At 35.6% G+C, this 16,745-nt stretch overlaps 1 long non-coding RNA gene across 1 annotated transcript; it reads left to right on the top strand.

Annotated features, from left to right (window-relative positions):
• Positions 1 to 5,306: 5,306 nt before the first annotated feature.
• LOC148874226 (uncharacterized) lies at positions 5,307 to 6,936 on the top strand. Its single transcript, XR_016105586.1, has 2 exons — positions 5,307 to 6,553; positions 6,637 to 6,936. It is a non-coding gene; the product is annotated as an uncharacterized LOC148874226 (long non-coding RNA).
• The last annotated feature ends 9,809 nt before the right edge of the window (positions 6,937 to 16,745 follow it).

Here is a 16,745-nt window from a genome sequence, read left to right as displayed (position 1 = left end):
CGAAAGCACTTTTAGAAAATCACTTTTAACAAAAGTCTATGGAAGTAATTTTCAAAAAGTCTGAAGTACTTTCAATAAAGTTCTTTTGTAAAAGCACTTTTATGAAAATATTTTTATCAAAATACTTTTACAAAAGTGCTTTTTCAATGCTAAAAGTGTTTTTATATAATTTTTGATATTTCATTCAGTTTGGATTGGATCCAATCCAATCCGTTTACATTTTAATGGATTGGATTGGATTTGGACTGGATTGAGTCCAATCCATTTATAAGTGAACTCACATTGGACTAGATCAAGTTGAACCAAATCCGTCCAATTGACACCTCTAGTACAAACCAACCCTTTAAGTTTCTTCTCATTTCCACCACAAATGTTATTGCAACCACATTCAAAGTGTTCTTCTCACCCACGAGTCCTTTAAGCCAATGTATTGAATCTCCTATCAAATGTACAATGACTTGTTTCTCTTCTATAACCTTCACCATTACATTGCCGTTGTTTTTGCTTTCCTTAAACAATGATTTCTTTGCTCTTGTGATAACCATAGGTAACAATTTGTACTAATACATCAAAACCCTTAAAGGGTAGATATTCATTGTGCCCCCCTTACTGCAATAGAATAAATTAAACTATCAGCATCTTAGGATTGACATCTTTAAATACTTGAATTATTTTCATCCCATAAACTTCATTGAACCACCGCTCTTAAGCCCATTAACAAGGCATAGGTTTCTACTTCAACTGAATCAGTTATATCAATCAGCCCATTAAAACCCCAAATCAAATCACAATTGGCTTCAACAATTTCAACCCCAATCCTATATCCTATAAGTGTGTCATAACTAAGTTGTATAATTGACATGTAAGCATGTTAGCTAATAAATTAGCATAGACATATATAAATAATACATGTAAATAGTAATAAAACTTCTTCTAACACCATCAAATCATAGACATAGGCACTCCATTACAACCATACCAACTTCACTATTCAAGCTTGTTAATCAATACATATAATTGGAACTCCAGAATGATTTTCAAAAATTACAATTAAATTCTCAGGGCCCCATAACCTTCTCCAAAATCCATCTTCCTTTTGAACACTTGCTTGAAGAAAAAATATAACTCCGCACATTTTGCAATAACAAGTACAGAAATACGCAAACAATTGGATCCCAAATAACCCAACTAAGTATTCCAAAATTCTTACTCACCAAGTACATATTCATGATACCATGATTCATACCATATCAATGTTATGTTTTTCCTTCTCTTTACTCTTTCATGTATTTAATATATTCTCTAATATGCAAATATTATATTACCCACAAAACACTTATTATTAAGTTGTTATGGTTCTAACAAAAAGTTTACTCATAAACCACACAAACTATCATCTTGAACAATACTAACGTTTATAAATGAACAATAATAACTAATCTAAAAGATTTTTTAGATGAGAGACGTGTACAAAAATGTGACTACAAGAGAAGATATGCACGCTGCTTAAATGAAAGAAGGGGACAAGGTAAAGAAAACGGTCATACAAATACAAGAAAAAGACTTTACCTGGTGAAATAGAAGAAGAAGATAATATTCAACACAACTTTGTTCAAGGTTATAATCTCACTCATACAACTCATACTTTATCGAATCTATATAAAAATTTAAAATTACCAATAATGAAAAATATATGTAGGTGATTCTACTATTGTCCCTATTACTAATACGACACATAAATTAAAGGACGTTCAACCATGCCCAATGTTTTTGTTGCCAAAATGGACAAGTCTTCTTACCATTAACTCTTATCCCAGAAGGGTTATATAGGTTATACACCTTAGAAGATGATAATGTAATTTAATTCTGAAATAATATTAGAGCACACAACAATATATTCTCCTTCACATCGTTTGGAGTGAACCTAGACAAGGAATTGGCCACATCAAACAAAGGTATATTCACTTTTCGAGATAAAAGTCAAATTTACCATGACCTTCCACCCATTACACTTAAAGAGAATGGCCCACAGTTCTTATAATTATACTTTTATGATATAGAAAATGAAGTACAAAATAGAATGAGCAAATTCAGTGATAAGGAGTTGAACAAAGAAATAGTTGAGGTATTGAACCTTTAAACCAATATGAAATATGTATAGAAGTAATGTGAAATTAAACCAAAGAGTGTATAATACACCAACAACAGATCAAGTTGCAGTAATGTGGATTGAGGGAAGTAATCTAAACGGACAGCACCAAAGAAACATTACTGTACAAGCACACTCAAGAGATAGATACAGAGCAAAGCATTATTATTTGGATGTTATGATCCATTACAATAGTCTCTATCATTCCCAAGAGGAGAAGTTGGATGCCATCCAAATATCCCTAAATTAGATCTATTACAATAGTCTTTTTGGACCAAAAAGAAGGTAACTATATCCTAAAGTTTAAAATAATTTTCAGCATTATAAATTAGACAATCTTAAGAACCTTACACAAAACTTTTATATACAAATACCATTACTAGAGAAAGTTGATCAACTGTAACCTGTAAAGAATACTATAACAGTCTCCTACAAATAAAAATTAATAATTTTTCAATAGTCCTCTTAGCATGGAGGCTTTTTCATTAATTTGTGATTGACATGTATGTTGAGTTAGAGACAAAACGTTTTGACTATTACCAATACAAGCAATCACAAGTTAGAATTGAAAGATATCAAGGTGTAGTTGATAGCATATTAACTAGTGAAACCAATGGAAGCAAAATTAGAAGAATAGTTTTACCTACATCATTTATTAGAAGACCACGAGATATGTAACATAGATATCAAGATTGAACAGAATTGATTAGATGATTTGGAAAGCCATTCTTCTTCATCATAATGACATGTAACCCTAAGTGGAAGGAAATTCATGATGAATTGCTACCAAGATGAATCAGATCTAATAACAAGAGTTTTTCAAAAGAAGTTGTAAGATTTAAAAGGCCAACTTTTTAAGAAAAATATATTTGGAAAAGTCGTTGCACATATGCACATAATAGAATTTCAAAAAATATGTCTCCCACATGTGCACTTATGAAGGCAACTTTCAAAGTTATGGCACCTGATCAATTTGATAGGTTCGTTAGCGTAGAAATACTAGACCCTGAAAAAATATCCAACACTTCATGGCATGGTGAATCAGCACATGATGCATTATCATGTGGAGAATATTTCAATTCGAACTATATGAAATTTATCCATTAGTAATAAACCTATAATTGCATCTACCAAACCAACAATGCATTTGTTATTGGTAAAGCCAAAACCTACTTCAAGTTTTGAATTTGGAGAATGCATTTACAATGATACTAACAAAGTTCATACTTGTTTAAGAGATGAGAATGCAAGGAAATACTTATATTGAGAGTTCTCGGAGCTATGTTTGGATGAAATGAGCAAAAAAATAGATATCAGGAAAAAGAAGAGAGATTATTGGTTGTTTAACTAGTGCAAACTCTTTTGAAAGAGAAATATATTACTTAAGGATCCTACTAAACAATGTCTCAAATCCAACATCATTTGAAAATTTGTTAGCTGTTGATGGAATAAGGTGTTCAACCTTCAAGGAATCAGTTGAGAGAAAACATTTATTAGAGTTAGACCAAAGTCTATCAGAATGTCTACATAAAGCATCATTATTCTACATGACAACGATAATGCGATAGATTGTTTTAATCTTCTATTAAGCAAAAAATGTTAACAAGTTGTGGGAAACATTGTTATGAATATCAAATCATAAGCATGTTGCCAAATATTAATAATTTCCTATAAAACATGGGTAAGAGCATTAATAACTATGACCTCCCAACAATACATGACAGAGAAAATAATAACATCAATCCAAAAACAAAAGAAATTAAAGAAGAAATGGTAATTAAGACTCTTGAAGAAGATTCTCTTGCACCATCACGACTGAAACTAGAACTAGAAACAACTTACAAAAACAATTATACATCGTATGGAGACAAAAAGTCTAGGAGCATTATTTATAGGTGGCCTAAGAGGAACAAGTAAAACATATCTATATCATGCATTGCTAGCAACAATTAGATTAAATAATAGGATTGCTTTAGCAACTATAACATTTGGTGTCGCTGCAATAGTAATACCTAGATGATGAACAACACATTTCATATTCAAAGTTTTTATTAATGCCACTAACTCTAGCATGTGTAATATATCAAAACAAAATGGCACAATAAAGCTTTTGCGAAGAACAAATCTAATCATTCAAGATGAGGCACCAATGGCAAAGCAAAAAAACAATTAAAACTTTGGATAAAACTCTTAAGGACATTATGAACATTCAATTACCATTTTGAGGAAAAATAATCATATTTGGAGGAGATTTCCAATAAGTCCTTCCTATAGTTCATTGATGAACAATATCGAAAATAATTGATGCAATCCTTGTAAAATCACACATTTGGCCAAGTATGGAAAAATTTTAACTCACAATGAATATGAGGTTCATCTCAAATCCATTATTCAGTGAATTTTTCATGAGGGATAGAAATGAAACTAAACCAATGATACAAGGTGATATGATTGAAATCCTAGATAACATGGTAATCAAAAACAATAATAACGAAATAGCACAAATAGAGTTGACCCAAAAAGTCATTACATCATTGGAAGTGTAGGTACATAGTGGTCAATAAGACCATTAGAGTACAAAAATGTTAAACTAATACTACACGGATTCCTGCGATGAATTCATAACCCATCGCACGTCTGCGATGAACTCATACCCGGGACAGGTCATGATGAACTTCAGCTAGCGTGAATCTGCGATAAATCTTAGACGTACGTGAATTTACGATGAACCCTAAACATGTGCAAATTTGCAATGAACCCCGAACACATATGGAGTTGCGATGAACACGACACCATTATAGAACTATGGAATCATAGTAGATCATGAATAAATGTTGGTTACACGTGCATCTTTAAATTATACATGCGGATTTAATGAAAGTATGCCCGCCAAACGATAATGTCATTCATGCCACATTAGTATAATAGGGTCACATATGGAGAGAATCCAAAAGGGACAAGATTCTCTAAGAATGATCCCTTAATAGTCAAATAAAATGAAAGATCTCATTTCCTAATAGAAAATATATCCTTTCATAACAAGAAAGAACTTCTTCTTTGATAATCTTAATTTTCTCTCTATAAAAGGGGAAGAGCAATTATTCCCTAAGGAAAAACACAATAATAATTTGGACCTAGGCTTTCTCATTGGGCGGGGGGGGGTTCTCCCTTTTCTCTTCTCTTCCTCTCTCTTCCCTACGTCCTTTCTCTCTCTTTCCTATGGCCATCTCTGGACATTCGGAGAACTGACCAACTACTAGGAGTCCATGCTGAAAACATTAGAATCTCTCGTTTGCTCTCCGATCTTTGGAGTGGATGGCGGGGTCTAAGTGTTCAGGATGGTTTGGTTACCAATCAACAACTTAGCTATGCAGGTCTTCTTAGGCGAGCTACCTATAGAAGCAGATTGGTGTGCACGGCGATTCTGTCTTCATACACCAACGAAATCACTCGAATCAAGTCTTGGCGTTCGAATCATCGTCCTTATACGGTTATCGAGCCCTGTCCAAAAACCTTACAATGGGAATACACAAACCTCGAAAACTGATCAACCTAGCGGCAACTCCTCCCCTAACTTCTTATGACACGCACACACTCTCTTTCTCTCTCTCATAAGCATGGTCGGGCTTGCATCTCTAGGAAAATAGCGTTCCGATGAGTAGCAGCCTCAATGTCATCGCATCCTGATCACTAAGAAGGGGCTGAAATTGAAAAGGTGGGGATTTGTTCCCCTGTTATGGAGATTCTTTTCTGATAACGTCGGCTCTTCATGGAGACAGAACATCGCAGTCAAATTAATTGGCACACCTGCTCTGCATCAAGATTGGCTTTACGCTTTAGTTTTCATTGAGAATCCGAAAAATTCGAAGGAGGGTCTTCTCTTCTTCCCCATTTGAACGAAGAAGCAGCAGCGGTAGACCGGCGAATAGTGGCAGAAAACCTCCCTCTCTCTCTCTTAGACTTCTCATTGTTTTTCTTCTTCATCTTCTTTTTCCAATCCCCCCGATATCCTCACTGTCTTTGATCCAGCAAACAACAGCGGTGCAACTTCCCTTTCATTCCCCATTCGATTCTAGCAGAAACCCAACCTCTACCGGTCCCATATACTTACCTCATTTTCTTTCTTTTTGCTCTACTACCAGTCCTCTGCCATCCAAATCATCAGTCGAGCCCCTTCCATCTATGAACTCTGTTGTTTGAACTGGGTAAGATACCGTAGCACCGATCTAAAAGTCCGATGTAAATGGGTTGCCAAACCTTGGGGGTTGAAGATCGTCTTCACACCAGTTGATATCCCGATCGCAATCCAAGAAAATCCTCACCGTTCGAGCGTTAACAATCCATGATCGAAGTGAATTAAAAGTCCCTTATAGCATCGTTTCTCAGGCCAAAATCTCGATTCAGGTATGTCTCTGCCCCCTCTGTGATTTCACTTTTAGCATTTTTTATCTTATTTTATTGTATTCTTCTTACCTCCTGTTGAACAGCATTCGATTATCTGCCATTAGAGACGGCAATGAAGTTCCAATGAGTCGATCTCTGTGGAATCCTTGCCGATGGTGATGAGAAGAGTTTTTGTATGTCCCCATTTGTTAACATCGTTTGTTTTGCTTGATTAAAGTGTTGTTTCCATTCTATTCCTGTTCATTTCTATCGCATGTACCCTGTTTGAGATCAACCGAGGACCTGCTTCTTCTGTTCAGTTGTTTGATCAATTTGGGGCGTAATACTCCTCTTTAACTGTTTGCCCATTACCGTTTATCAAATCTGCTATGAGAATTTTGCCATGTTTTCTTGCTAGTTTTTAATCTTTAGTTTGGTGTTTCTTTTATTGTCTTCACTTAGCTTAAATAATGGTCCAAATTGGAAATATATTCTAGTTCAATCTCTAGGATTGCAATGGCTGGGTTGTGGTATGTCAATCAAAAAGTGAAAATACAGAGGTGTCAGATTTCCATTCACTCTAATTCATCTTAGTAAATAGGAAATACATTTATGCAGAAAATTCAAATGAACAAAAAAAAAAGAAAAATTAGTAAGATGTGAAGGGATCGATGTAATCCCTCATCTATGATTTAAAACCGTGAGTAGTGTGTCGTTTGTAGAGGTTGTAACAAAAGAATAAAAAATATATGATTACATAGATAAGGAGGGGAGAATAAGAATCCCTAATAATGAGTTTGGTCCCTAAAAGCTAGGTGATTAGCCCGGGAAATAAGCTATAAAAAAAAAGAGACTAAAAAATGAAAATAAAAGTAAAAAGAAAATTATAAAAAACAATAATAAATGAAAGAATGGGAAATTCATCATATGGATGGTCGAACCCTGTAAGAAGGTTGGGCAAATTTTCAAAAATTTCCTTTTTCTCATTCGGGAATCGTATTCCCAATTTAGAAAATTACATTTTCAAGGTTCGTTCTTGTAACCAAACTGGACCAAATCTGAAACCAATATTAGGGAGAGGTATACCTGACACAGAATCCACGCAAAATTGCTCCTCCCAACGTAGGTGTTCATGCCCAAAGAGTGTACCAAATCCTCCCTCCACTGAAGATGTCATAGCTTAGGATGAGGTAGGATCAACAGGTAGTTCTTCACCAAGAATTTCTGATTCTTTAGCAAGAATCGAATGGGATAATGAGCACAACTTCTGAATTGTTTCTTCTATCAATAAACAATATCAAGATCAAATCTCGATCAGTTCCATGAATTGGAGATCGAATAGGGTAGGGTGACAAGAGTAGGGAGAAAAAGAACTGAAGGCAAAAACAGTCAAACTGAGTTGTCTTCTGTGTTGTGTGTTTTCCAAATCTGCCCTACTCTCTATTTATAGCCTTAAAGAGATGATCTCCTAATCTGATTAGGAGTTTCTTGATCCAAATTTTTATTTGGATATAAACTATTTAAGTAATAAGGATAATCCCTTATCTTATATGCAGATCAAGAGTAGCTACTCCTAATCAAATTAGAAATTTCTTGATCCAAATCTCTATTTGGATCTGGACTCTTTAAATGGATAAGAGTTATCCTCTTATCCTTATCTGTTGATCCATACCCAAATTTGCCCCCTTATTTAATTAATCCAATTAACCCAATTCGAAATGGGCTTCAAGCCCATTAAGCTTTCAAGCTCATTTCCTTTTAATGTTGGCTAACTTGGCTCTCTTTGTATGGCATGGGACCCTATCATTGATCTACACATCAACCACATGGGTTCAGCCTAGCCTTAGTCACAAGGCCTGGCCGAATTCACTGTAAGACACAGTAAACCCCTGAGTCCATCACCATGGGCTCTTAATGGGCCCAACATTTACACTAAATGTTCATTGGATCCTACCATCTTATGAAGGCCCAAGGACTATGGGCAGATGCAAGATTAGCCCATCAGGTATAATTCTCAATGGTGTTACACTTAACCTCTTAGCCCATAATGATCAAATACTGCCTGACAAGAGAGGACCTCTCCCTCGACTGTAAGGTACAGTGCTGCACTCTCCATTCACATGGATCCCAAGAATTAAAACATTTTTGCAAACAATTTGAAACCATAATATATAAGTATATCTCTATATAAATAAATTTTGCAAAACAAATTTCAAACATATTTGAAATCCATTGTCGATAGTGTATGTTTCCATCAGAGAGAGTATATTTCTCCGATCATTCACTTTGTCCGATATAGGGGCTGATCTTGTCACTGTGATCACCCACTCAGATGAATTCTCGGATTGTCCCAATATACCTAGGTTTTGACATCCTCTAAGGATCTCACCGATTGGCACATCAAAGATAGTCTTATCCGACACATAGTGCAGTACCATAGTCGAGTCTAGGGGTCAGGAGTAGCATTTCAGTTTTGCCCATCTATCTCCAAGGTCTAGGGCAATACTAGAATTTGGTCTAGTTCAGGGTTTCAAGAAAACCCACACTACATGTACCTCAGGTCTTACCCAGGCAGCTGAGACAAGTCACCCCAACCAACTTGGCAGCACATCAGTATTAGTGACGGATTGTCGAAGCCCTCAAAATTAATGCTAGTCTCACCTTACAATAAATTTGTAGTAACAGTGGTACCAGGTCGAATCCCATAGGGAGCTAGTAATTTCTCAGCCAAATGCGTAATGAGTGGGAAATTAAATTTCTAAAATATCAATTAACGCAAAATAGCAAATAACAATTAACAAGGAAAATTCAGTCTTATCGAATTCTAATCCAAGGGTTCAGATTGAATCAATTGGTCATCGATCATAGGTAAACTTTAGCAGTCTTGCAATTCAAGTATTTAACCTTAGGATTTATTATGATAGTCATAATAAACCTTGTGTTTTCCTGAAATAATTGACCAAACCTAGCATTCGATCAACACTTATCATTAACCGACTAGGAACGATAGTGTTCCATATCAATTAATGATAGCAATAACCTTTGTGAAAACAGTTAAAACCAAAATAACAATAATTGAGATAGCTGCAATTATTGAATCTTGTTTCGTTGATTCCTCTTAGGTTAAAACATGCCAATACATTGGTCAAAGGCTGCCACGAATAATTGACCCAAAAAGATAATAACTTAATTGCTACTTGTACCACTATTTGTGACAATTACGGATCATCGAACCATGAATAACAGTAGGAAGATCAACATTAATTAATTTGTCAGACTAATTAACATTAACATCCATAAGAACATGCACAAGAATCAACGAATACTTGAATTAAAAGCAAGAATTTAAATTAAACACAGAACCTCACGATGACACAATTGAATTGAAAATCCCCCTTGAATCAGAAAAGAAAAGCTTAGCCGCTCATGATTGTCGACTCCTTCTTGCTCTACTTCCCAGATGGATGGGCTGATCTTCTGAATTGATTGATTGAAAGAGTGCTAAAGCTAGTCCCCCCCCCCCCCCCCCTTTATATAACTTAAGGGAGAGGGCTGTTTTCCAACTCCCTTTAGGAGATTATCCTCAAAATTAGAAAATCCAAATTGGTTTTGAACTAATCCTATCCTATCTCTTATCTAGTGATCCAATCTCAATCTTCTTATCCTTTTAGGATTACATTTGAAATTTAAATCTGATGGGACTCTTTATACTTGAATTCGAGTTGGGTTCTTTAATAACTTGGGCCGCTACAAGGCCTTCTTGTAAATTGAACTTCAGCTGTGAACTGGGCTTTACTACGAATTTTCTCCGAATTTGGGCCCAATTTTGATCTTGATGCATGCTGAATCTATCAAAATCCAAAGCATGGGAGTTGTAGAGTTCTCCCTTATCTTTCCAATGCATCTTGAATCATCCCAATCGGAGTCAGGAGTTGAGAGTTATGCTCCGATTACTGAATGGTGCTGAAACTATGCAAAATCATTCGATTAGCCTTGTTTTCCTTTTGTCACCTTGTTGCTTGCCCTAAATTGAAATACAAGAGTAATGAGTCTAATTAAATGCTAATTTAATGTAAAAAAATGAATATTTGGGGATAAAAATATGATACTTTTTATTCCTATCGAAACCCCCACACTTAAACTTTGCCTGTCCTTGGGCAAGACCAAACTCAAGCAAAAACAATCTAACAACCTACTGATTTTTAAAACTCTCTCTCTCAACATGATGCTTGACCTCTCACATGCTTCAATCCAGACTTAATAATCTTTTCATTTTCCACTTCTTTCTCCTCTTTAACTTGTCAAAGAGTAATCTCAACTCACCATTCCTCATGAACCCAAGTTAATTCAACAATCAAGGAAAACAAACATTCCACCAATTGAACATTTTTGGACTAAAATAAGCACTCATTGTTTTAACAATTAAATGCAGCAGATTCAAATATCTCTCTTTGTTTTTGAGGTATCATTAGTATCTCAAGTCAAAACAAGGTATGTTATTACCATAAACTTGCTTATGTATCACATCTCCTCCACTTAGCATGAATTCAATGCACCAAAAATTAAAATGGAGTGTTAGGGGTGAGTACATTTTATGCTCCATCTCACCCTTTTCTTTCGCTTCTAAATGCGAGTGCATTCTATGCTCTATCTCACATTTATCTTTCGCTTCTAAATGTGAGTGCATTTTATGCTCCATCTCACATTTGTCACGATTTTTTATTTTTTTGGCACAAGTATCACTATTTCCACTCCAATCCATGAACTCATTGACGTGGTCTCAACATGACTACAAAGCAAGTTCTAGAATAATCAAACCGTGTTCGACAAGCTTTTGACAGGCCTTTAGGCAAAAAAAAATGCTCATAAGGGTCACATTTGAATATTGCTTATTCCAAAATAATGAGGTGCCTTACGTAGTCAAAAAAAAGTTCAATTAGTCATGCTTGCATCCTGTCTTGTCTATTCAACCTAAGCACATAATTCATGATAGTTTGAAATTATTCAAAGATAAGTTTCTATGGGGCAGAAACCTCAAAAAGCAAGGTTAAAAAGTGATTATCAAAGCATGGTAGTTTACCCCAGAAATTATCAAATTCCCCTAATCCGCCTACACTTAAGGTATACATTGTCCCCAATGTATATGACTGTGCGTACGATAGAAAGATTTAAGGGAACTTCCCTGAACACCTTGTTGAGATCCTTCCGATGTGAAATCAACTGATAAACACGACCATGTTCCTAAAATTGAAAATAATAAAAATAACTTAACAAAAATAACTAAACACAATGGGTTGACTCCCACAAGCGCAATTGTTTAACGTTGTTATGCTCGACGTCCTTCCTTGCTTTCTTAATTCGATGAATAATGAGGAAGATCCAACAAGATGTCTACCAAGGAGGAGACATTTGCATCCTCATGGAATAACTTTAATCTATGCCCATTCACTTTGAAAACCTTATTTGTATCAAGACTTTTGATCTCTACTGCACCATAAGGAAACACATTAGTAACAACAAATGGACCCATCCACCTAGAGCGCAACTTACCTAGCATGAGTTCGAGTTGAGAATTATATAATAACACCATTTGACCAACCTTAAATTGTTTCTTTAAAAGAAAATTATCATGAAACAATTTGGTCTTCTCTTCGTAGATTCTCGAATTCTCATATGCTTCTAACTGCAACTCCTCCAATTCTTGTAATTGGAGCTTTTTTGCCTTGCCAGCTTCTTCTATGTCCATATTGCAACGTTTGATTGCCCAATATGCCTTATGTTCAATTTCAACTGGTAAATGACAAGATTTGCCAAAAACTATCCTATAAGAAAACATCCCTATTGGTGTTTTGTATGCAGTTCGGTATGCCCAAAGTACATCATCTAGACGTAGGCTCCAATCCTTTCTACCTGGATTCACCATCTTCTCTAAAATGGACTTGACCTCTTGATTGGAAATCTCAACTTGTCCATTTGTCTGGGGGTGATAGGCAGTGATGACTCTGGTGATGCATCCCATACTTTTTCAGCAAGGCTTCAACGGTTTTATTGCAGAAGTGGGTCCCTTGATCACTTATGATGGCTTAAGGAATACCAAACCTATTGAAAATGTTAGATTTGATAAAACCTACAACACACTTAGAATCATCAGTTTTGGTGGCTTTTGCTTCCACCCATTTTGAGACATAATCAACTGCCAAAAGTATGTAAACAAAACCACAAAAGGAAGGAAAGGGTTCCATAAAATCAATACCCAAACATCAAAAATTTCGCAAATAAGAATGGGGGTTTGGGGCATCTCTTTTTAGCCCAAAATGACCACCACAAGCATAATTATGACAAAAATTCAAAGTCGACATATGTTCACTTTCAGGGACACATCTCCTAATCACTTGATCAGAGCAAAATTTCCACAAATAAGGTTCATCCCACACATAATATTTTGCCTCATACCTGATTTTATCCTTTATCAACTTGCTAAGATAACTAGGCAAAATTCTAGTAACTAAGTAACTCGCAATATCATCATACCAAGGGGCCATACCTTTTATTTGGAACTGTTGCTCATCAGGAAAAAGCTTAGAGATGGGTGAGGAGTCTTCATCTTTTACCAACCTACTTAGATGGTCTGCCACCGAATTTTCAGCTCCCCTTTGATCATTGATTTCTAAATCAAACTCTTGGAGCAAAAGTATCCACCTTATCAGCCTCGACTTTGACTCCTTTTTCCCCAATAAATATTTCAAAGCTGCACGATCAGAAAACACAATCACTTTAGAGCCAAGCAAATATGATTGAAATTTATCTAAAGCAAACACAATTGCTAATAGCTCCTTTTCGGTGGTTGTGTAGTTGCATTGTGCAGCATTCAACGTCCTCGAAGCAAAGTAAATGACTTGACTCTTCCCATCAATCTATTGACCTAAAACAAATCCTACCGCATAGTTGCTTGCATCGCTCATGATTTCAAAGGGCAAGTTCCAGTCCAGTGGTTGAATAACGGGTGCAATCATCAGAAAATTCTTGATCTTATCAAATGCTTCCTTGCATTCATCCTCAAAGTCAAAAGGCACATCTTTTTGAAGCAATTTGGACAATGGCAGGGCAATCTTTGAAAAGTCCTTGACAAACCTATGATAAAAACCTGTATGGCCAAGAAAAGCATGCATTTCCCTAACATTTGTAGGGTAAGGTAAGCTCACAATTAAATAAACCTTTGCCTTATATGCCTCTTGCAGAGATAACATGTCCCAACACAATGCCTTTCTTTACCATAAAGTGGCATTTTTCATAATTCAAAACCAATTTAGTTTCAACACATCTATCAAGAATTTTACTCAAATTATCTAAACAATCATCAAACGAATCACCATAGACAGTAAAATCATCCATGAACACTTCAATGCACTTCTCAATAAAGTCAGAAAATATATTAATCATGCACCTTTGAAAAGTACATGGAGCATCGCACAGACCAAAAGGCATCCGTCTATAGGCGAAAGTGCCGAATGGGCAAGTAAAAGTCATTTTCTCTTGGTCCTCTTGAGCAATAACTATTTGATAATAACCTAAAAATCCATCGAGAAAACAAAAGAATGCCTTGCCGGCTAACCTTTTTGACATTTGATCTATGAAGAAGGGGAAATGGTCTTTTCTAGTGGCTAAATTAAGTTTTTGAAAGTCAATCACCATACGCCATCCATTTTGTACCCTCATTGGGAACAGTTCGTTATTTTGATTTCTTACCACAGTGATCCCAGTTTTCTTGCGTACAACATGTATTGGACTCACCCACTTACTATCCGAAATCGGATAGATTATCCCTTCATCTAGTAACTTAAGCACTTCTTTCTTTACCACTTATTTCATTGTCGGGTTGAGCTTCCTTTGCGATTCTCTGACTGGCTTGGCACCATCTTCCAAAAGAATTCTATGCAAGCAGATTGAGGGGTTGACCCCATTTATATCGGCTAAGGTCCAACCAATCGCCACCTTGTGCTCTTTCAGAACCTCGATGAGCCGTGCCTCTTGATCATCAGTTAACCCTTTTGCAATGATCACTGGCACTATTTCTTTGTCACCCAAGTAGGCAGACTTAAGGTGATCTGGTAAGGTTCAATTAAGTGCTAATTTAATGTAAAAGAATGAATATTTGGGGATAAAAATATGATACTTTTTATTTCTATCAGTTAGCCTTGGTAGGATAAATCTCCCTAAATCTATCCAACGGCTATGAAGATTCTAAACTAGCACGAGTCTCATATGTGTCCAGTTTAAGGGTATTACATAGAAACACACCACAATAGCATGAATCAAATATGTACTTTATTCATTTACAATAAATGTCATAATGTACATCATGCTGGTTGGAGCTAAGGGCATACACTGTCTAACAATAAATCCCTACTATAAACAAATAAATAAACATAGCTCTGTAAAGAAATAAAAAAAATATATATATATAAAAAAAATAGTAATAAAATACATAGGAGTTAAAAAAATAAAAAAGTAAAAAAACAATTAGAAAATGGTAATAAGGTACACTATCTTTCGTGATGGTTGTTCTTATGATTTGTTGTCTCTATCAATTTGATTATGTAGTTGCTTATTTTATGTCTATGCTTGGTGCTTGTTTGGAACCTCATGTAGGCCCCACCTATTGGACTCTGGAGAGGGGTGCCTAACCCCTTCCCTCTCCCATTCGAGTCTTACTTGAACTAGTTTAGCCAATGCCTTGGGCTAATGGAGTTACTATTCAATCAAAATGATTTGATACCATTCTCGAAGGTCCCATTACCTCAATTTCCCAACTTATGGGTGGCAATTCCATTTTCAGCCAAAGTGGCAAGTGAGTCATTTTTCGACGATCACACTATTTGACAATATTGTTCGATTCTGAAATGTCGTTTTATTTATGTAATTTAGTGAAGCTTCTATTTGTTTGACTTTGAAAAGTTGTTTTATTTATTTTTTTGATTATTTTTCTTATCGATATTTAAATTATGATCCAACATTGCAATTTGTTAATATTTAGTCTTTCAAACTTTTGTTGATAATCTGCCTAAAATTAGTGACTCTATATCATTACCCACTTGCGAATCTAATGGGTGGGTCTAACCTAAATCCGACTCTAGCCAATCTAAAGCTAAACAATTAATTCAATCAACTGAGTGTAGTTTACTAATATATGCCCTTATGTATTTTGTTTTTCTTTTCCAATAAATATAAATTATCATTATTTTTATCCATTGTGACTACTAACGGAAACTATCATTTTCATTTTGTTAATATGTTTTGCACCTTAGCATCTAGTGGTTAGGAATTTACATGAGGACAAAAATCTGTTTTGGGGTTTTACACTAGAATCACCATCACACCGGAAGGTGCACTTTCGGTGGATTGTTATGTTAAGGCATTTCATTTTTCATAACTTGTTTTCAAATTTGAAATCATTCCTTCGAAACCACATAATTTTGGCTTTACCTCTGAGTTTTCTAATTAAGAGATTGTTTTTCGAATAACCCTCAAAGCACGATATTTGAAAATGGGATTTCAGGTTAAATAGTTATTTCCCGAAAGCATGCTTTTATCACAAAACATTATTCTAGCAAGGTTTTCCCATTCAAATAGTTATTTCCAAAAACATGCTTTCAATGCCATCTTCTAAGATATGTAAAATATGTTATCATCGAGCTTTGAAACTTTATCGTTTTGTGGTTTTAAAACATGGTTTTTCTATTTTACAATAAAAATATGACTTTGAGTTGGGTTAACAAATTTTGAAATGAGTTTTTACGCATTCATTACACCTTTTGCAATGTATTCTAAGTCTTGCAATGAAGTTATGATACAGTGATTTATTTATATACTCTTATCTCCCGGCAACCCCAAGATTGCACTCAGATTCCCTGGCAACCCCAGGAAGGCCTTGGCAACCCCAAGTGCGCTCTTGTCTCCTACCAACCACATGATTGCGCTTAAATTCCTCGGCAAGCCCGGGAAGGCCATGTTCCAGCATGCACTCTTACATACCCTAGTTCGCCCAGGATGCTGCATGCTCCATGCGAAGACCTTGTTCCGGCAGGTGCGCTTTCACATACCCTGGTCCACCCAGGATGCTGCATGCTCCATGCGAAGGCACTATTCTAGTAGGTGCACTCTCACATACCGTGGTTCACCCAGGATGCCACATGCTCCATGCGAAGGCCCTTTT

Source organism: Nelumbo lutea, chromosome 1 (assembly GCF_056320005.1).
Source record: "Nelumbo lutea isolate HS-2025 chromosome 1, American lotus-T2T, whole genome shotgun sequence".
NCBI lineage: Eukaryota > Viridiplantae > Streptophyta > Magnoliopsida > Proteales > Nelumbonaceae > Nelumbo > Nelumbo lutea.
The sequence above is the reverse complement of the archived record's forward strand: the minus strand, read 5'-3'. Positions and strand labels throughout refer to the sequence as shown.